At 37.2% G+C, this 23,562-nt stretch overlaps 1 pseudogene; it reads left to right on the top strand.

The window, feature by feature from the left end:
- The window catches only part of LOC108713549, a 49,441-nt pseudogene that overhangs the window by 9,333 nt on the left and 16,546 nt on the right, over positions 1-23,562 (top strand).

The raw sequence follows: 23,562 nt of genomic DNA on the forward strand, positions 1-23,562 counted from the left end.
CAAACATTAAATAAACCCAATAGGATTGCTTTGCCACCAATATGGATTAATGCAGTTTAGTTAAAAAGTACAAGGTGTTGTTTTATTATTAATGTGAAAAAGAAAATATTTTTTTAAACATTAAAGTTTGTTGCTTAAAATGGATTCTATGGGAGGTGACCTTCCTGTAATTTGGAAAATCTTGAAAAATTAGATTTTTTTTTTAATCCGAAAAATCGATTTTTGACTAAAAAATACCCACAAAAACTTGAATTTTTCGTGCAAAAAACAACTCGACCTTTGATAAATCACCTTCTAAAGAGTTACCGATATCTCAGGGTAGCCGATGAAAAATGTATTGTAAGGGCTAGTGTGGTTAGATTAGTAAACACATGGCATTACATTTCTGATCTAGTAAAATGACACTGGAACATTCATAGGTCTAAGGGCTTGAATTTGATAGATATTGCTACACCGGGGGGTTGGAAGCATGGGCTTTAAGATGCACTAAATTAAAATACCACATTTTACTACTTGAATAGTAAATACTGTAGTATAATGGCAAATTGGGAAAAGTTGGTCTCCCATGCTGTTTTTTTACATTTCTAGTTAGCCACAGAACATGTCTTTTAATCCATAAAACCCAATTAACTGATCCAAAAACAAAATCCACCGTACACCATTCTGGTCTCCAAAGGTCATGATGCCACAGATGTGACAGCTTGTCATTTAGTGACCCTCCTACCCACTGCAAGGAATAGAGGGGGGACACAGATGCTAGAAAAAGGGCTGTGAAGTTTGCATACAATGGCCACTGTTAAACAGATTACATCTAATCAAGTGTCTAATGCTTAGGGCTCATCAGCCTAATAAGTAGAGGCAGCTTTATCCAGTGTCTCAGAGCAAAGCCCTGGCCCTTTAGCTGTGCATTGCCACTCTACCCCCGACCCTAACCATGCTAGTGTGACAGTGTGCGAGCTGACATGCAAATATAGGTCATTGCATATGTAAATGTGCGATTACAAAGTAGCATGCCAAAACACATTAGCCAGAGTATGGGCTCAGCATGCGGCTGTCACTGTGTCTTAAAGACTCATGCTAATATTTGTCAAGTCCTAATGCATTCTTAAATCGCAAGTGTGGCAAGTATTTTCTCATCAGTTTCCCCAAGGTTTTTAATGCATATGTTTGGATTGATTTTTAAGATAGTGTTGTGTATGATGTAGACATTTATTAAATAACTAAACTATTGCAAGATCTATATAAAAATTGACATGATCTAGACAAGATTTTTGTCTTCAGCCTTAAACCTTTAAGTAGTGATCAGATTTGAAGAGGATGGTTTCTGGTCTATTACTATTCTTTTATTTATACAGGTACTGTATGGGATCTATTATCCAGAATACTTGAGACCTGGGGTTTTCTGGATTAGAGATCACATACCTTAAATCTACTAAAAATCATTCAAACAATAAATAAACCCAATAGGATTGCTTTGCCACCAATACAGGTAAAGTTGCTGTGCCGTGTTAGCCAGTCAAAATGTTACAGGGCAACCCTTTTGAAATAAAAAATAACAAAAGTGGTATAAAGGTGATACCTTTATTGGCTAACTAATATAATCATAACAAGCTTTCAGAACATTTTAGTTCCTTTTTCAAGCTGATTACAGTCATATGAAAAAGTTTGGGAACCCCCTCTTAATTCTTTGTAGCTTATCAGTATATAGTATATATATGTATATATGTAGAACAATAGGAACGCATTAGCACACTCACCAACGATAATCAACCTGGTGCTCAGCCACTTTAGGGGCGCCAACTCATCCCCATATCAATAGAAACAGTCCATTAGGAATAAGAAGCGGCACTCAGAATTTTAATTGCAAAAAGGTTATATTCAGCAGATCGCGACGTTTCGGGCAATATGCTTGCCCTTTATCAAGCCTTATTAAACACATCTCCCTCCATCTGATGTATTTAAAGGAAGTGATGTAATTTACTCGGCTCACAGTTGTCACAGCAACCAATAACAACAATGTATAATATACACCACATATCAGTGTTCATATATTTCCTACAGACCATCTGAATATATCTTAATTATAAAAACAGGTATAGATCCTTTATTAAGACCTGAAGGATACAATGATTTTAGTCTATTGATCCACTATACTTCCCTCTTTTTAAGTTTTAATTCACGATTACCACCCCTTTTCAAAGGTGGCACACTTTCCAACACCATAAATTTAATTTATCTGAAGTAAGGTAAGGTCACATTACTAGGGATGCACCGAATCCACTATTTTGGAATCGGCTGAATCCCCGAATACTTCACGAAAGATACGGCTGAATACCGAATCTGAATCCTAATTTGCATATGCAAATTAGTAGTGGGAAGGGGAAAACATGTTTTACTTCCTTTTTTTGTGACAAAAAGTCACTCGATTTCCCTCCCCACACCTAATTTGCCTTTTGAAAATTCGGTTCGGCTGGACGGAAGGAATCGTCCGAATCTGCTGAAAAAGGCTGAATCCCAAACCGAATCCTGGATTCGGTGCATCCCACACATTACCCAAATTAATGGAGGATCTGTGTTGCGAAATACGTGACTTCACCATCTGGATGGTCTCACCTATATAGAAGAGGTCACACGAACAGGTCAGCACATAGATTGCAAACTTTATGATACAAGTATAATATCCCTGTCGCTGCACTCTCTGTCCAGTCTGGGGGTGGACAAACTCCTTCCGTTTGAGTACATAAGGACATTGATTGCAGCATAAACAGGGATACATGCCTGTTGATTTACTTTCCAAAAAGGTATTTGTGGTTTTAACTTTAATTTTAAGATTGGAAGAAGTAACCAAAGTGCCTATCGTTTTACCTCTCCGATAGGAGACAAGGGGTAATGATTTAAATTCCTGTATAATGGGGTAAGCATTTCTCAGGATATACCAATGTTTACATAGTATCTTACCTATGGACTCACTATTGAAAGAGATTTGGATAACAAAAGGTATGCGTCCACTCTGTGCCTTTTTCTCACTTGGATGATTAACTCTATATTGAGCTTTATGAATAACTGTTTCTGGAGACCCTCTGTCCCTAAATTTCTGACAAATCTTATGTTCCTGAATTCCTTGTTCTTTTGTATTGCTGATTAGTCTTTTCACCCTAGATAATTGACTCACCAGTATAGCATTTTTGGTATGTGGGGGATGTTGGCTCCTAAAGTGCAAAATCTGATTACGATCTGCAGGTTTAGAAAATACTAAAGTAAATAACCGTCCATCTTTACCCCTATAGATCAACACAATATGAAAATGTATGCTCTGAGATCATAAGAGAGTGAAAAAGCAATTAAAAGATTTACCTCATTCATCCTATCGCAGAACCGCAGTAGTACAAAGACGTCATTGATGTATCTCCACTATGCTAAACAATGCATTGCGAAATCTACATTGTGATATATGTACAGATCTTCAAACATAGCAATGAAGGCATTAGTATAGGATGGGGCGACGTTCGACCTCATTGCGGTTCCACGTAGCTGGAGGTAATATCGTTCCCGAAAAGTGAAATAGTTACAATTCAATATGATCTCAAGCATTTGCACAAAAAAGGACATCAGAGTAATTTGCCCTTTCTTTCAAAATCCAAGCACATGCCTGCGTCCCATCCTCATGCGGTATCGAGGTATACAAGTTGGTGACATCTAGGGGGTTATTTATCAAGGTCTGAATTTATCTCAATATCGGCTGCTACAAACTCCGATCCAAGCCGCTCGGGTTTTTAACACTTATTTATTATTACATTTTCCCGAAAATTACCTTTGCTGGAAAAACTCAGATTTTCACTATTTTTTACCCGAAAGCTCCGAAAACATCATGAAATTGCCCGAAACCCTGACACAACCAAAAATAAATGGGACTGTTCCCATTGACTTTTATGCAACCTCGACAGGTTTGAGTTGCTGTTTTCTTATATTCTGGCTTTTAAGCCCATGGGGTTTAATAAATTCCGAAAAATTCACGATTTTTTTAAAAGCCTATTATAACACAAAAAATCACACATTTTTCGGATTTCGGGGAATTTCGGGTATTCGGAGCTTAGTAAATAACCCCCCTAGTGTTGCCAGCACTATATCCTCCACCACTTGACTCTAGGGAATTCAGTCGCTGCAAAAAGTGTCGAGTATCTTTGATGTATGAGGGTACTGTCTGAATCTTACTGAAAAATGAAGGTCTCTACTGTATATATATGTTTATATTGGGCTAATTGGGCATACTATCCAAGGCAATAGAATGTTCTATTACCGCACACCTCCTTCCACTTTTCTGCGTGGTGGTGCTGGTCCTCCGTTGACCTAGCCCGGTCTCCTTACTGCTTTGTAATTTCAAAAAACGGTCCGCACACACCAATATTGCAGTCAGGGATTGTGCCCCTTTTATTAATGCCACCAACAATCAACGTTTCGGGGGGAACACAGCCTCCCTTCTTCTTTAATAAAAGGGGCACAATCCCCGACTGCAATATTGGTGTGTGCGGACCGTTTTTTGAAATTACAAAGCATACTATCCAAGATACATAAAATCCCCTTACTATGACTTGCCAATTCACTTCCTTCTGCCCCCCACATCAGTGAGCACTTAAAGGCATGTTAATGCACAGACAGGGTGGGTTTTGGTGTGTAAATGCACTCCGTTCATGTCGTGCTTTTCAGTGCACATTGATGTTGAAGGAGATGGAAGCAGATGACGTTTTCACCTCTGGTGTAGTTATTTATTCCAGCAAAGAAACCACCTGTGTGTAATGGCTCTTATGTGCTACATCCTTTGATACCTGGTCTAGCCCTGGCAGATAAAAGATTAATGAGGCAGTCCTAACATTTATTTTCAAAAGCCTACGGGGGACACGGAGTTCAACTTTAAAGTGTTACAACTTAAAAGTGTTTACATATACTTGTAACTTCGTTTTGTATGGTGCATGTTCTGTATAATACATTTCTCCTGTTTACTGTATACTTGTAAGTTCCATTTTGTATGGCGCATAGTGATGAGCGAATTTATTTGCCAGCCATGGATTTGTGGCGAAATGATGAATTTCGCAATGTGTGAATTTATTTGCGACTGTGGCTAAAATTTGCAGCAGGTAAATTCATTGAGAAAAAATGCCCATAAGAAAAAACGGCCATTGACTTTTATACATTTGAAGAAAAAAGTTGCATATGAAAAAACGCCCATTGACTTTAATGCATTTGGAGAAAAAAGTCACCAAAAATTGCTGCGTGTAAAAATGGCCCTTGAATTCAATGCGTTTCGCAAAATTTCACCATTTCACGATTTTTTTCACGTTTTTGAAAATTTTCCGTTGAAACCGGACAGATTCACCTCATCAATAATGGGACATGTTCTGTATATTACATTTCTCCTGTTTTCTGTGTTTATAGAAAGCTTTACGGCCAGACATGGGATATAACACGCTTGCAAATTTCCAAATTGAGAAGAAGGTTGGAAGAGGCCAGTTTAGTCTACAGAGCATCCTGCCTACTGGATGGGGTACCTGTTGCCCTGAAAAAAGTCCAAGTAAGTGGGGCCTTGTATTTAGATTTTTCTGTAAAGCATGTTAGCTACTTTCTGCTACCAAATCTACATTATATGGCTAGTAGACTGACAATGACAATTCTGCCAATGACAATTCTGAGTTAGAAGATTGTGTACTGCCTGCATATGTTATGAGCTTTTGAAATGGCAAGTGTTCAGATACTTTTGGTAATAATATTACAGAAGAAATTTTTCCTGTAAGCATTTGAAGTGGTAACATTGTCAAATTAGAGGATCCTTTCTTAAATGGGTAGCTTAAGGAAGTAAAAAAAAATGTGAAAATATCCACTTTCTGGCAATATCTTTTCACTTGTTTATGGAATAAGAAAATCCTCCCATGTCTCTTGTTCATCTGCATATGATCTGCATGATAGACGGGGTTTGACATTTCATGTGACTGGCAGCTGCCAGCAGCATAAGAAATATTATTGCAAAATGTTCGTACTTCATAAAGCCTTCAACTTTATTTTACATTTATTTGGGAATGTTAATGTCACCTTAACTAAGCAGATTTTAAGATAAAATTTATTTCTATCCGTTTGAATTCCTTAATATACTTAAAACTTATACTTACACCTTAACAATCATATAGATATGTAAATTTAAAGGTCACGCGCAATATTTTACGTACATGTATAAATGTCTGTGGTACTTAAGTATTGTAGAACGTAAGTTCTACAATACTTAATAGCTGGCCATCTAAAGTAATATTATATAATTAGTAATATACTATATTGGCATTTATTTATTGTTGAAATGATTTTAGCAGACTTAAGGTATAAAGTTCTAAATTACAGAAAAACCTCTTATACATAAAACCCCAGGTCCCAAACATTCTGGATAACAGGTCCCATACCATGTTTCGAGTATTCCCAATGTTAAGTAGGTAATATGGGCCCTCTAGAAAGCAAAGTGACGGGTTTTCACTGGGAAAGGCAGAGTGGGCAATGTGGATTAGGTCACTTGTAACCCTGAGCAGAGAGTAATATGCAAAGCAGGGACTCTGTGGGAACGGGACGATACAAATGAAAGGTGGTGGGATCAAAGATTCTAATGATTTAATGAGCTCACGTAGAGATGCAGTCTTTGCCCATGTGCTTAATTAGCTCTAGACCATGCCTTACAAGCTAAGAGGTTCAGTAGCACTATAGCATAAATAATAGTGTTAGAAATATAAAGCAAATGGCCAATTCGACCATCAACTTAAAAATGAAGACAACAAAAGGCTAAAAAAAAAGAAATTTGGTCTCTGTGGTTGACATATATACAGATAACCCCTCCAATCTAACAGAAAAATTAAAGTTTCTACATATGTTCATAGAGGGCTAATTTGATTGTACTATCCAAGGTACCTAAAATCAGCTTACTAGGACTTGCCAATTCATTTCCTTCTGCCCTGACATCAGTGTGCACTAAGGATATATATTTAAGGTTACGATTTAAGTTGAACTCCATGTCCCCCGTAGACTTTTGAAAATTAGGGGCCGATTCATGAAGCTCGAGTGAAGGATTCGAATTAAAAAAACTTCGAATTTCGAAGTGTTTTTTGGGCTACTTCGACCATCGAATGGGCTACTTCGACCTTCGACTACGACTATGACTTTGAATCGAAGGATTCAAACTAAAAATCGTTCGACTATTCGACCATTCGATAGTCGAAGTACTGTCTCTTTAAGAAAAACTTCGACCCCCTACTTCAGCAGCTAAAAGCTACTGAAGTCAATGTTAGCCTATGGGGAAGGTCCCCATAGGCTTGCCTGAGATTTTTTGATCGAAGGATATTCCTTCGATCGTTGGATTAAAATCCTTCGAATCGTTCGATTCGAAGGATTTAATCGTTCGATCGAAGGAATGATCGTTCGATCGCAGGATTTGCGCTAAATCGTTCGACTTCGATATTCAAAGTCGAACGATTTTATCGAATATCGAGGGTTAATTAACCCTCGATATTCGACCCTTCATACATCTGCCCCTAAATGTTAGGACTGCCTCATTGATCTTTTATCTGCCAGGGCTAGACCAGGTATCAAAGGATGTAGCACATAAGAGCCATTACACACAGGTGGTTTCTTTGCTGGAATAAATAACTACACCAGAGGTGAAAACGTCATCTGCTTCCATCTCCTTCGACATCAATGTGCACTGAAAAGCACAACATGAACGTAGTGCATTTACACACCAAAACCCACCCTGTCTGTGCATTTGGCAGGTGTTAGGTGGCGAATATTTGAATTATAACTGTTTCCATGTCGAGGTGTGATAAATCTCATTTTAAAATCTCTTTTAAATTCGAATTTGCGAGTTTTGTTTCAAATTTACTATTCGAATCTGCCCCTAGTTATTAGTAAGAATGCTTCTAATTGCAGTTATATCTCCCTGTTCCACAAATAGCTCTGGGCATTCTCTCCACATTAGCAATGCATTATTAATAATAATAATATTGTAGGGTTCACCTGCCCCCTTCTATAAGACAAGTGCTATGGTGAGTGACCTAGTTGTGTTTGTGACCTCAGCCTAAAGGGACAAAGAGTTTATTTTCAGCATTGCAGTAGACTTATAGTAGAACCAATACTGAAGAAAAGCCAGCGCTCACTAGCACGAGGTTAGACAGAAAAAGAAAAATAATACCAATATAGTGCAGTATTTTGTAATTATGTTGACACACTATCACAATAGTGAACTTAAGTGCCCTTATTGTTCCGCTTATCCAAACTGTGCACCCCTTGCAACGCCACTCCAAAGCATGCAATGTAATATATTCAAATGGTGGGGTACTTACAACGTTTAAAAGGAAATATGCATTGAGGGAATTAATAAGATGAAGATTCACCAATCTGCTCCAAATTCTGCGGTTCTATAAAAATACACTGAGAGTGTAAAACCGTAAATACTTTAATCGCCAATAGGTTAAAATTACACTCACAATGGTCTTTGTAAAAATGCGCATGTAACAATTATGAGTCACCGTTTTGCCACTTTCCGGGTTCTCCAAGCAGTCTGTGCATATGGTAATTGCCGGCGTCTCGACCGCCTTGTGTAACCCTGGGCGCCTGTGGATATTGGCGATTAAAGTATTTACGGTTTTACACTGTCAGTGCATTTTTATAGAACTGCAGAATTTGGAGCAGATTGGTGAATCTTCAGCTTTGGAGCAGATTGGCGCTAGTGAGCGCTGTTTTTTTATTCAATATTGGTTGGATATAATATGCCTTCGTTTGTGATTGTGTTTTAACATCAGTCTTGAAGTAATGCTTCTACCTTTACATTTTGTGTTTGGAGATATATATATACTCCCTTAACAGCGTTAAGACATTTACGTAGCCTGAGTCCATAAACCTTCCCAGAACATAGTCTGTTATTTAGCTGATTTGCCTGCAATGGATGGTTTTGTCACAGAGCAGAAGAGATGAGAGGGCAATTCACATTCTTTGTTGCCTTAAAAACCTAGCTGTGGATTGTATCTGTAAATCTGTGACACTTGAAAGGGGAATACAATGATTATAATAAAGCATTTTGGCTACTTATTTTAAGAGATGGGTTTTATAATACATGTAGCAGGTATTGTTTGCATAATAAAGCAGAAAGTAATTTGATTGAAATAGTCATGGTTAACCCATTTTAAGTTGTTTATTATTATACAGCTCACATTTTTAAAGTTAAAGGAACAGTTCAGTGTGAAAATAAAAACTGGGTAAATAGATAGGCTGTGCAAAATACAAAATGTTTCTAATATAGTTAGTTAGCCAAAAATGTAATGTATAAAGGCTGGAGTGACTGGATGTCTAACATAATAGCCAGAACACTACTTCCTGCTTTTCAGCTGTATAACTCTGAGCTAGTCAGCGACTTGAAGGGGGGCCACATGGTACATATCTGTTCAGTGAGTTTGTAATTGATCCTCAGCATTCAGCTCAGATTCAAAAGCAACAGATATGGCCCATGTGCCCCCCCCCTCAAGTCTCTGATTGGTTACTGTCTGGTAACCAGTCAATGTAAACCAAGAGAATTGAAAAGCAGGAAGTAGTGTTCTGGCTATTATGTTAGACATCCAGTCACTCCAGCCTTCATACATTACATTTTTGGCTAAATAACTATATTAGAAACATTTTCTATTTTGCACAGCCTATCTATTTACCCAGTTTTTATTTTTACACTGAACAATTCCTTTACCGTAAGTGCTCTATTGGCTGTGAATTGGCTGAAAGATATTCACTTCCCCACCCCCTATTTTACAACTTAGCTCTGTCCGTAAACTACATCTATTCACTCTCATTAATACTATGCATCAAAATAACCTCTGTGCATATTTATTTTATCCTGTTTAGATTTTTGATCTGATGGATGCCAAGGCTCGAGCAGACTCTATCAAAGAGATTGACCTCCTTAAGGTAAACACTTTTGATGCACCCTAAGATTTATTTGTACAGTGTAGTTTTTGTGTGGAGTCTGCTGCTTTGATGATTAATTTTTCTTTCGTCTAGCAGAGCCCCTTTTTCGTGTGCCACTTGAAATCTTTGAACCACTTATTTTTCATATCTCCTGTGAACTTCGCATCCTTAAATAATGAAGGAAAGATGTTTACATCTTAAGATAAAACCGTATTAAAATCACTGATCTCTACTTGAAATTTTGACAGTAGGATTATATGCTGTCCTGCAACTGATTATGCCTTGTCTTTTGAAATATTTTAGTTGGTAAATTTTTACAAAAGACAACGCAAAAGTAAGAAAAAGTTGCCTTAAGTAATAATACAACATTATTTTGGTATAAGAATATACAATTTGAGATGGTTATAAGCTGGTTATCAAAATATTTACACTGATGATTGTAGACAGAAAAATAATTTATAGATGCCATTAGATTTCCTTAACATTTTGAAAAAACTTTTTAGGCTATCGGCTTTGCATTGGTAATTTTGTTGAGTCCTAAAATGATTTTTTGCTACTGTTACAGAATAATTTAACAGCCCCTTTGAGAACCTGATTTGAGACCACGGTCTTTAAAATGGTTGTTCACATTTGAGTTAACTTTTAGTATGATGTAAAATGATATTCTGAGACAATTTATAATTGGTTTTAATTATGGCTTGTTATTTTTAGCTTTTTATTCAGCAGCTCTCCAGTAGAAGGCAAATAATTCAAAAACTATTACAAAGAAAAAATGAAGACCAATGGTAACGTTGCTTAGAAGTCACCATTCTATAACATACTAAAACTTAACCTGAAGGTGAGCCACCCATTTAAATATCCTTATTTCTATGGGGAACTATAAATCCTTTCTTTTGTTGTCCAAGTTTGGTAGTAAACTCTAGCCACAGTTTGGCACCCATTATTTCCTTAATTCCTGTCCGTGTCTCTTAATAATGACACAGATCTTTATTAAATTGTGGCTAAAGCTTATATATATATATATATATTAATATATATATATATATATATATATATATATATATATATATATATATATATATATATATATATATATCTCAATATATCATAAATAACATAAATAAAACATTTTTATGGTAGGTGCGCCATTTCCTTTATTTGGAGACTTATCAAGGTTAGTAACACACTAGCTTGTTTTGATATCTATAGTATCAATAACAGTATTCATCATGCTAAAGCATGATGCTTCATGAATCTGTTATATATACAGGTATGGGACTTGTTATCCAGAATGTTCAGGACCTGTCGGTTTCCAGATTGATCGGATCTTTCCATAATTTGGATCTTAATGCCTTAAGTCTAATAGAAAATCATGTAAACATTAAATAAACCCAATAGGCTGGTTTTGCTTCCAATAAGAAGTAATTATATTTTAGTTTGGATCATACAAGCTACTGTTTTATTGTTAAGAGAAAAAGGAAATTACACCAACTGTCAGTTATGTCCAATTCGCGGAGAAGTACAGGCACATTTGCACAAATATCAATGCATCAACTGCAATTGTGTTCGGCTTATCCTTCCCTTGTGTTATGGGTGTGGAATTATGGTCAAAAAGGCTGCATTGTGGGTAAAAAAAGAAATTTTACAGTCACTTAGAATTTACTTGTTTTTTATTTCTTGAAATAACATTTTTTATTTAAAAAAACAAAATTCATTTTAGGACAAAGGCATACTACCATTCCAACTTTTTTATGCTCTTCTTATTAGTTTCCTGTTACTAAATATATTTGTTTTTATTTACATTACATATTTTAAAAGTTAAACCACTGGACCCATCCATAGAGCATTTGCTTCTGGGGCATTAATGGTGCACATTGCAGCCCTGTGAGGTGCAAGGTAAACCTTTACTTAACATCAACCATGGACAGGTACAGGGCTCTCTAACACCCTGCAATCTTTGGCATTCCCTATCTTGTTCTCAAGCTAGGGGTTTTTCTACTCCCTTTAAATGCAATGCTGCATTCATTGACTGACTTTCAGTATTTTTGTTTCCAACTTTTCGGTGCCATCTGAGAGATGTTTCTTAAAGGAACAGTTCAGTGTAAAAATAAATAGGTAAATAGATAGGCTGTGCAAAATAAAACCCAATACAGAACACTACTTCCTGCTTTGCAGCTCTCTTGGTTTCCACTGATTGGTTACCAGGCAATGACCAATTAGTGACTTGAGGGAGGCACATAGCTCTTAACTGTTTGCTTTTGAATCTGAGCTGCATGCTAAGGATCAATTGCAAACTCACTGAACAATTATGTCCCATGTGCCCCCCCTTAAAGTCACTGACTAAATCAGAGTTAGAGAGCTGAAAAGAAGGAAGCTTGGTTCTGTTCTGTTAGACATCCAGTCACTACAGCCTTTATACATTACATTTTTGGCTAACTAACTATATTAGAAACATGTTTTAATTTGCACAGCCTTTCGATTTACCAAGTATTTATTTGTACACTGAACTGTTCCTTTAAAGGGGTTGTTCACCTTTAAACAACTAGCTGTTTTCAGATAGATCACCAGAAATAACGATTTTTTCCAATTACTTTCTATTTTCTATGTCACAGTTTTTCTAATATTGAAGTGTAAAGTGTAATTTTTTACCTTCAAAAGCAGCTGTGGGAAGGGGAAATCGAGTGACTTTTTTGACAAAACAAGGGAGTAAAAAAGGTTTTCCCCTTCCCACCCCTAATTTGCAAATGCAAATTAGGATTCGGATTTGGTTCGGTATTCGGCTGAATCTTTCGTGAAGGATTCGGGGGTTCTGCCGAATCCAGAATAGTGGATTCGGTACATCCCTACTTGTAATTAAAAACATAAGCCCTGTTTTAGTTTTATGTTTGAGAGTTTTGCAAGATGAAAGATTTTACGTGGAAAGAGAGAGTGCGTATCATCCCCTTTAGTAACCCCTGGCCTCCACATCTCATGCATTTTATTGTCTGTTATATAGGTGTGTGCCTCTGACTCTGTAATGGTCTTATGTTTCATGCACAGTGAACTAACATGTTGATATATGTCTCATTGACATCAAATATTCTCTGATATGCAAATCTTGCTCAAAAAATTGGTCTGGGAATGTGAGCAAGATGAAGGCAGTAAAATACTACCTAAACCTAGATTCCAGTGTTACCATGCACAGCAAAACCTGCCTAGGCTACAAAATTTGGAGGGGTTAAACTTGATGTACTTTTTTCAGCCAACTTAACTATGTAACTGACATGTATATGAAAACATTTTAAACATAAAAATGCTAAAAACTGTTAGGAAATGGTTGGCTCTTCATAATATATTGGTGTTGCCAATGTGTGTTACCTTATGCTGTCTTAGCTTGTCCCAGTGGTGATCTCACTTGCACCCCCCTCAAAAATTTCCTCAAGAAAAAGAATTCCTTAGAAGTGAAATTGTTTAAACAAAACTCCATGGAAAATGGCAATCCTGAAATGTGGAGCTTTCTAGATAATAGATCCCATATCTGCATACCAATTTTAGCAGCAGTTGTGCATTCCTTACAAACAAGTTTGTGGGGATGTAGGTTATAGAGAGCTAGGCAGCATAGCCAGTTCTTTCTTTTACAGTGTTATACAAATTTCTATACAGTAATAAATAACTCTGAAGAATGAATAAAAAAGAAGCCTAAAGGAGTCCTATTCTATTTATTAACTCACTCTAAGTTCTATGCTTTTCATTATTACCTCTACCTGTTCAGTTACCTTGTTTTCATTAAAATCACTATTTTAAAACTTTAAGGGGCACATTTACGAATGGTCGCATATCGAGAGTTAATTAACCCTCGATATTCGACCCTCGAAGTTAAATCCTTGACTTCGAATATCGAAGTCGAAGGATTTAGCAATATACGATTAAATCCTTCGAATCGAACGATTCGAAGGATTTTAATACATCGATCGAACGATTTTCCTTCGATCAGAAAGTGGCTAGAAAGCCCACGGGGACCTTCCCCATAGGCTAACATTGATGCTCGGTTGGTTTTAGGTGGCGAAATAAGTGGTCAAATTTTTTATAAAGAGACCGTACTTCGACTATCGAATGGTCGAATAGTCGAATGATTTTTAGTTTGAATCGTTTGATTCGAAGTCGTAGTCAATGGTCGAAGTAGCCAAAAAAATACTTCGAAATTCGAAGTATTTTTTATTCTATTCCTTCACTCGAGCTAAGTAAATGTGCCCCCAATTGTTTAGTTGATAGAAGGCCAAGCAAAGGAAGAGAAAAGAAACCAGTGGTATAAAACCAACTAAATGTTAAGAACACTATTCATGTTTTGCCAGTTTTCCTTTGTGGGAGGCACAAAGGTGGATAAACTTGATACAAAATTGATATTTTTGTAATATAAAATAAATAAAAGTAAAACGTGTTAAAAAAAACATAGAAAAACTTCTAATAGAGACTTCGTATATTTACTGAAAGATGTTGTGAGACATCTGTATTTAGTAGTATTCAATCAAAAAAATCTAATCTTCTGCAATCTTGAACCAAATCCGGAACCTCATTTGAGAAATCCCGGAGTAAGAAATGTAAAAATGACAAGAGAGATGAGATCGAGTTCTGAGTTCATTCGTGGTATAAAAATAAATTTCGACCTTTGATAAATAATCCTCTTAATGTCAGCCATGTATGTAGACTTGGGTATGAATAAATTGTTACATACAGAAGTCCTTAGTCAGAAATGTAGTTAACAGTTTACAATCCTTCATGTGTTACCAGGGCCGACCTTGAATGCAACGTTTCTTAGGATTCCATTTACATTCACAATTTCTTTTCTGCTAACATGGCTTTGTCAACCCTTGTCAAAAGGTTCTAAATTCTACAATGATGTAACAAAGAAGTCTCTGGAAGGAGTTGTTTCCATTTTGATGAGTGAGCCAATAGCTTTAATCTTAGCTAGCAATATGTCACGTTTAGGTTGTGAAGTGTTTTGAATGGAATTGTTTTAAATTTGATTATTGAGGCAAAAAGAAGCCAGTGGAGGGATTGATTGGTAAGGTGGGATGCAGAACAGTACTGTCTTTTAATATGGAATAGTCTGACTGAAGCAATTATTACTGACTGAATGGTAGACTGAAACTTTAGTAGAGATGATAGGAAGTTGCAGTTGTCATGCAAGGGCATGAACAAGAGGCTCTGTGGCATATGGTTTATGTTATGTTCAATTTTTTGCCATGATACAGTATGTGGTTTAATATGGTCAGACTTGGAGACAGTGGATGTGAGATATAAGGCCAATGTTTCACAAGGTGTTTTCTCCACCAGCCCCTCATGAAAAGCAGAGTTAACACCAATATAACCCACTACCACCTCATGTGTTCAGGTAGTCACAAGTATGGCATTGATATTTAACTGTCCACCCAGGACAGAATTTTACCAGAAAATGACTGTGAAAATCATTGTGTGTGACACTAAGGGAGGGCTAATTTTAATGTGACACCTACAAAGTGATGTAGCAGTGTAGTGTAACTGCTGCTTTCCAATATAGAAACGTTAGTTTCATTAGTTGCAGTTCATGATCATGTTCTTGTCATATCTTTAAAATATGTTTGGCTATCCTAAACCCCTTGGTTAATTGCTTGATCTTAAAAGAAAATGAAATTGTTTATGCTGATTGTGAGCAATGACATCTAACATAAAGTTTATACAAGGTTTTTAGTTTGCAGATTTCATTTTGTACAATAGATACAGTACATTAGATAGGTCACTACCAAATGGAGTTTCAGTTTGTCTGTTTTGTTTTCAGCATTTTAAGAAACAAAAAAGATTGATCCCAGAAAAGACAGTATGGAAATACTTTGTGCAGCTCTGTAGTGCCTTGGAACACATGCATTCTCGCTGTGTCATGTACAGAGGTAAAAATGGTCCTCACCCTAAAGGAGCAGTGTTCACCTATATACACCTTTTCAACATAAGACAAAAACTGCCCATTTATATTTCTTAACCATATTTATTATACAGCAGCAATAGAGAATAATTTGCGTTCAGACACAATCTTACCTTTGATTAGTTGAGTTAAGGTGCCATACACAGGCAGATTTAAGTTGTCAGTTTGGGTCCTTTAGACCGATTCAGCTGCTATCTGCCAGTGTATGGAGCCCTCCAATGGGACACAAATTGCCCAGGTTGGATTTTCCTGCCTGATTGAGGGCCGCATTGGCTAGTTGATTTAAGGTGGCCATAGACTCAAAGATGATGTCGCCAAACGAGCGGATCTTTCCCCGATATGCCACTAACTGCATGGCTATATCGGGGGTAATTCGAACGTTCGGCCGTATGGCCGAACGATTGAATTACGATGTGCCAAGGGGCTCCGACAGGTCGGTCGGTTAAAAATCAAACCTTCCCGATCGATATCGTGGCCAGATATCGATCGGGAAGACCCATCGGAAGCCCCCATACACGGCAGATAAGCTGTCAAATCGGTCCAAATGACCGTGTATGGCCACCTTTAATCCTTGTCCCATGGGCTGGTATTCCTGTCATTGTCGTCCGATTGTGTGGCAGTAGGGCCGAACTATCAGTTTAGCCCGATATCACCCACATTTCGGTGGATCTTAGTGTATAGCTGTAACGAACTTACCTGGTGGTCTAGGGGGGAGACGACAGGGACGCCTGTCGCTCCCTCGGCGGGGACGCCCGCCTCGACGAGCGGCTTCCGTTAGGCCGCAGGCGCCGGCATCTTAGGGCGCGCGCGGCTCGCTCTGGGGTTTCTTAAAGGCGCAGGCGCGCTGACGTTGTGACGTCAGCGCGCAAGGGCGCTCAATTCAAAAACTATTTAAAGCCCATTAGGGCTGTGGGACCTTGCCCGTGATAGGATTTAGTTCCTGGTGCTTCTGAGCTTTGTGCTATATTCTGAACCTGTTTGATTCCTGTTTTTGACCCCTGCCTGGCTATTTGACTATTCTGACTTCTGGATTCTGACCCTTGCCTGATTATTGACTACCGCTTCTGATTAACCCTCTGATTGACTCCCTGGTTTGACCTTTGCCTGTCTGATAACGTTTGTTCTCTGCCTGCCTCGACCCGGCCTGATCTGACTACTCTTTTGCCTAACGCCTTGTACTGCGATCTTCTGTCCAAAGACTTTGCTTTACTGTCGTGCCCCTCTGCCTATCCAGAACCCTCATCTTGCACCTCTCGTTTAAGTCCAGGTGGCATCCAAGTAAGCCGAGGGCTCCTCCCGAGGTCCAAAGGCGGTCACACTACTGGTGAAGCACGAGCCGAGACCAGGGTGCCTGGTGTTTGTTCTGGTGTTGGGTGCCGACCGTGACAATAGCCAGCTTTAGTTAAACCTGTACATTTTTTATTTTTGTGACTGTTTTGGCTTGCAGTTAAGCAGCAGTCTAGTATGCAGTAAAATTATCTTTGCAATGGTAATCTAATTATCTACGTACATTGCAAGAACCAAACATGGAGTAGTCGCTATTTCCCTGTTTGTCCTGTTTTTAGATGTTAAAAGAAAAATATTTTTTGTGTTTAAAACAATCAGCAGGAAGTATGTTTAGGACCTTGTGTTGAACAAGGGTCTATACTGCCACTTTTATTGTAACTTCTTCTGCCCAAAGAAGCCTTTAAGTTCATTTTGGCCAATGATAACACGTGGAATACCTTGCTCAAGTGCAGCCTTGGTTTCCTCATGGGTACCCTGTGCAGATGTAGCTCTAAAATGCAAATAAAGAAAACCAGACAGAACTCAGCAGTGCTATTAAACGTTATTCCCTTTATGTGAGACACACACAACATTTGAGATTTCATTATAAAATTATCAGTTTAATAGCACTGCTGGGTTCTGTCCTGCTTTTGTAATTTCAATAAATTTTGACTCCTGATATGTTGATCGTAAATTAAGTCTTCTCCACCTGTCCTACTTACTTTTTGCTGTTGCACAACAATGTGCATATATGTCATATATATATATATATATATATATATATATATATATATATACATACAGTATCCTATATAATAAAGTTCAAGTGTCTCTGCGTCCAGTCCCTGTGTCTGTGGGATTGCGCTACTGCGCATGTGCCCCACGGACCGTCAGTTGAAGTGTCTCTGTGTCCAGTCCCCGTGCGCCCGTTAATTTAACCGGCTTAATGTCTAGTATATATATATTGTCTCACAGTGCCCGCACTCAATCCAAAATCGACACGTTTTTCACCATACTACTGAGAGTGCTGATCTTCTGTTCATATATATATATATATATATATGTATGTACGCACGCACGTACGTACGCACGCACGTATGTACGTACGCACGCACGTACGCACATACATACACTTTTTTATATATTATATGGTAAAACAGATGGTACACATTGTTAGGCATAACTCCTTGTAAGGAAATAAGAGGTTTAGCAGCACTACATACCATTTATTAGTATCATGCCATTAGATAATGCAGTTGGAGGAGTTTTTGCATTAGTTTTTGATTGCACCTGCAGACTGATCGGTGGGTTGCTTGAAATCTCTCTCTGTCAGTAAAGATGGTAAAGGATACTTTACTTTCATAAGCAATACTTTTGGCATTGCAGGCAAAGTTGCTTCTATACGATAGATGTGTAGATATCTGAAACTAGCTCCAGAACAGACTAGTTTTTTCTTTTTATTGCCCCATACCTTTATTTTCTGGTCTTCCAACATTTTCTGTTTCTCTGCAGATATTAAACCAGCCAATGTATTTATAACAGCCACAGGGGTGGTGAAGCTGGGAGATTTAGGCTTGGGCCGCTTCTTCAGCTCTAAAACCACAGCTGCACATTCTTTAGGTAAGCCGTCCTGAGAGGCACAGGGACTAAGAGGGTGTTTTACTGCCCCGTCTGATGCCATGTGTCAGCTGTGAAAGCCACGGCCCCCTCCGGAAAACCTTATTAACCTGCATTGGGAGCACACACTATTAATTTCACGCAGCTTTCATGAGTTTCCTGTTATGACGACCTCTAACCCTCCAACTGACGTTAAAAGATCCCTTTGCCACCATAACCACTGATTATTTATTTTATGCGACAATCGTTAAATTTTAAGGGGGAAGAAACAAATTCATAGAACTTGCTGCCTAAGCAGAAAAATATTAACAAAAAGACATGTTATTTTGATATAAAAGATTTTTTTCCCAATCTTTTTTAAATGAGCATAGAGAACATTTTTTATCACAAATAAGTCAATTGCGCTGAATAAAATGGTGTGGAATATGGCATGCTTTCGGCTTATTATTATTGTTTTAAGACAATGATCATAGTGCTTATTCCAATACACAAAATCAAAAGCACTTGAAATTAACCGTTAGTATGTACTGTTCTTAGCAAAGTATCAGCTGGTCTTAATTTTTGAATTAGGTAATGCATTCTGCATCTTTAAAGTGTTCAAATGAGGTGTCAAAAAACCAATGCCTGGTGGATAGCTTCTGAAATTAAATTCCAAACTGGATAAATGCTGAACATAAAGCTAGATAATTAAAAAAACACATATATAACACAATACTACATGATACTAAAAGTTATTTTTAAAAAGTTAAATACTCCAGTAAATTTAATTTGCAGAGTTATGGTAATAAAATAAATTGTGGGGATTTTAATATAGTTAGGACAACTTGCACTTTTGTGTATCTTGTTGCCATGTAAGTTTGCAATATGTGTATATAAAAACAACATAAAACTCTTTTACTCTAAGTGATTTTCAATAAATGAATTTTATTTCCTGTTTAAGGAGCTGTATGCATTCACCATTTTTTCAGTTGAGGTTGTTTATAGAGTTTATTATTTATTTATATTTCCTAATTATATTTCTCTTCCAGTGGGAGAGTGTACATGAGAATGGATACAATTTTAAATCTGATATTTGGTCTGTAGGATGCCTTCTTTATGAGGTAAATACATCATTTGTTCATGCAAATACCAGAGTGAAATTAGACACTAAATGAGGCAGCACTGCTCAGTGACTTCAGAGAACTCTGGTGCCACCCAACTGTGAAGCATCATACTGCTCTCTGTTTAAAGAAGCCCCTTGTCCTATGGTATTGAGCGTGCTTCATGAATACTGTTCGTGCTGTGTAATGAACACTTATTTATGTTTAGAAATATCATAAATTTGCTGTGTTTTTGTTTTATTTTGGAATGTAGAAAATGTCAACAAAACACACTAAAATTACACTAAAATATTTCCATTTATTTTCTGCAAATGCAGCTTGTTAGTATTCATGATTCCTAACAATTATCCTAATAGATTTTTTTCAGTTAAAAATAATCTTTCAATTGGATGGGGAAGGACCACTTATTAAATAGACAGATGTGCCCACCAGGACAGGGGAGGAAGAGGTTGGCGTTGTTCAACATCAGTAACGCAGAGCAATAACATAACATTTTCATAAAGCATCTCCCATAAATGGTAGACTCCTCATTCTGTACATCAGAATGGTAGAGAACTATAGTTGTTTCACAAAGGGAATAATATTATTGCTTTAACCCTTTCTGTGCAACAGCATATAGAATCTACAGTTTTTGATAAGAATTAATTGACATATCATACTTTGCTAAGGCAAGGTCTACTTTTAGTGATGTTGTCCCATTATGATCTATATCCATAAAATAATTGTTAGCATTCTATTCCATGGAAATATTACTTAAATACTCAAAATTTATATACCTTTACTTAACAAACAACTATTTCTTATGGAGCCTAAACGTAATATCTGAAGGAAAAGCATGAAATAGGAGGGTGATTTAGACAAGCTGTTTGTTGACAGTGTCTTGATATCTACTGATCACCAGCTAAAGGTCTACTGGCAGATACTGATCTACCTTTAGGCCACCCTTGTACATTTAAAGCAATTTTTATATGGTGAATATATCCAGATATATGTATCCACCCTTCACTCAGGGCCGGATTTACATAACGGGCGTTTGTCGCCCTGTCCCCTCCCCTTTATTTGTGCAATTTTCATTATTGGGACCGGAGCAATGGGCGATTGGCGCATGGGAAATTAAAAAAATTATTGTATCGCCTGCACATCCCCAGTGTTTTTGAACCAACGTTGGGGTGGATGGGCAGCATGCCGCCCCCTAAAATCCTGCTGCCCTAGGCCCGGGGCTTTGGTGGCATTTCCGCAAATCCGGGCTTGCCTTCACTAACCACTCAAATTCAGCATCGGAGCTCTTACTGCTTTTTAATTATTTGTTTCTGGATGAATCAACGGAATCGTACAAAAATGGAAGTGACCATCTTTTCACCAGCATGGCCCTACTCAACAATTTATTATTACCCTTTATTATTTATCAATGTATTACAATGTTTGTTGACCTTTTTTACTCAACATGTTAATCTTCTCTGTTATTTTCTTATCACATCAAACCAAGGGCAAATCCTGTCTTTTTTTTGGGTACAAGAATTGTCTAATTCTGTCCTTTTCTTTCTTAGATAACAGATAAAAAACATCTCAATAACCTCATCCTATCCCACCTAGATGACAGCAGCTTGCTTCTAACTGGCCTCCCTAGCTCCCATCTATTGGCACTTCATTCTGTTAGGCTCATGATTCACTGATCTTTTTCAACTGGCGGAGACCTGTAGAGTATCCTGGCATTAGTTCAAAATATATATATATAAATATATATATAAATATATATATATATATATATATATATATATATATATATATATATATATATATATATATATATCCTTATTTTACAACATTAAGCACAAAATGTAGTAGGTCTTGACAGAAATTGCATCAAGCACAGCTTATAATGGATTACATTGCTAAGCACTGTTTATATAGTGAATAAAGTACCCCCTATTGTAAAATATAAGGATATTATAAGTTACTGAGGAGTTTCATGACCATATAAAGGTCATGGAACTCCGAGGTAACTTCTAATATCCTCATATTTTACAACTGGGGGTACTTTCTTTATTAAAATACACAAATTTCAGTGAGTAGTGTGACAGAAATGACATCAGAACTCACCATTTATAAGGATATAATTTACAAGATCTTCATAGCTTTTGTGTATTATAAGGATATACTTTAAAGAATATCAATGGCACATGTGTATTATCTTGATAGATATAAAATACAAGAGTATACCCTCTCAAATTTGGAATAAAATGTTCTCAATTTATTGGAGTCCACGCACACTCACTCTAGTATGACCTAGAGACACTCCAATCATTGCAGCATATATATAATTGACTGTTGTACTGAAGTCCAACTTTGCTTTTTAAACCAGAGTACTTTAATCTTCCTTAATTGCACGTGCCTTCCTTTAGAGGTGCAATTGTCTTGTTCTGGGTTCATCTATTTGTTTGTGTGGCTTTTTATGCTCCATTTAATAATGCATAGTACCTTGTGCACATGGAGGCTCATAATCTAAAGTGCACTTTGAGCTCCCGCAAATTACAGATATTCTTTAGAAAAAAAATTAAATGTTTCTCTCTGTTTAATTAATGACAGGCTGAAATTAATTACAGGATTGAGTGAAAATGGCAAGGAGGGCTTTCTAGTAAAGTGAGTCTGTTAAAATCTGCCTTTTAATTGATATGGAAACACGTTTATTTTAATTAAGATGAAGAGGATTTGATTTTAGTACATAGACCTTTCTTGTAAAAACAGGTATTACAAGCTATTATCCCTTTGTCTTATTGTTAAGCACAACGCATGCATTCTTGACAAGGTTGTAGTTGGTGGCTTTTCAGCACAGCATGGGAAGAGGAAGGAAAAGAGGGAGAGAAAAGAGAGTAGTACAAGCGTTAAAGATAGACAGTGGGATCCTGTCCTTTCAAGACACCCCTAGAATACTAATCAGGCCGCGAGGTCAAGAGAGCAAGTCAATCATTCCCCAAGATCGGCTCAGTGTGCAAGATCAAATTAGCCTGAAAAATTCAGCTGCCGAGAGGAGAAATAAAGGGAGGGGGTGAGTCGGAGGGAGGGAGGAAAAAGAGAGAGAGAGCAGCTGTCAGAGAACTCGGGAAGATACACTAATGAAGCAGATGAATAGTGCATAAAGCTTCAAAATAAAAACAGGACAGTTGACATTTTTCATCTGTCAAAGCAGGAGATGCATGAAAATATACTAGTCGCGGTTGGCTCCTCCAGGGGACGTTCTGAGTGTTATTTTTTTTTCTCTTCCCACCTACAATGTGTGACATTAACCTGTTCACCAACAGAAACGCCCTGCAAGGCATAGTCAGGCTGTGGTATGCAATCACTAGCATATTCCATAGACTGCAGTTGTGTATTTTCATGTTTTCAAAGTAAATCTTAGAGGTACAGCTCATTATTATTATTAATTTTTTTTTTTTTGTTAAAGTGCATGCTAATTAGTAAAGTGGAAAGGATGTGAATCCCTTTCTTTTTTGTATCAAGCTACAAGAGGAAATTATTGACGCCTTCCTTTTTCAAGATACAAGCAAAAGAAAATTTTACATTGGACCTTAAAATATTGTCATTGGATGAGATGAATATTACAATTCTCCTAAAAGTATATGCATTAATGTGATGTGATTAGTGAAAAGGGACACCTGGTGGTAGTATTGGTGG

This window comes from Xenopus laevis, chromosome 4L, assembly GCF_017654675.1.
Source record: "Xenopus laevis strain J_2021 chromosome 4L, Xenopus_laevis_v10.1, whole genome shotgun sequence".
NCBI classification, from domain to species: Eukaryota; Metazoa; Chordata; class Amphibia; order Anura; family Pipidae; genus Xenopus; species Xenopus laevis.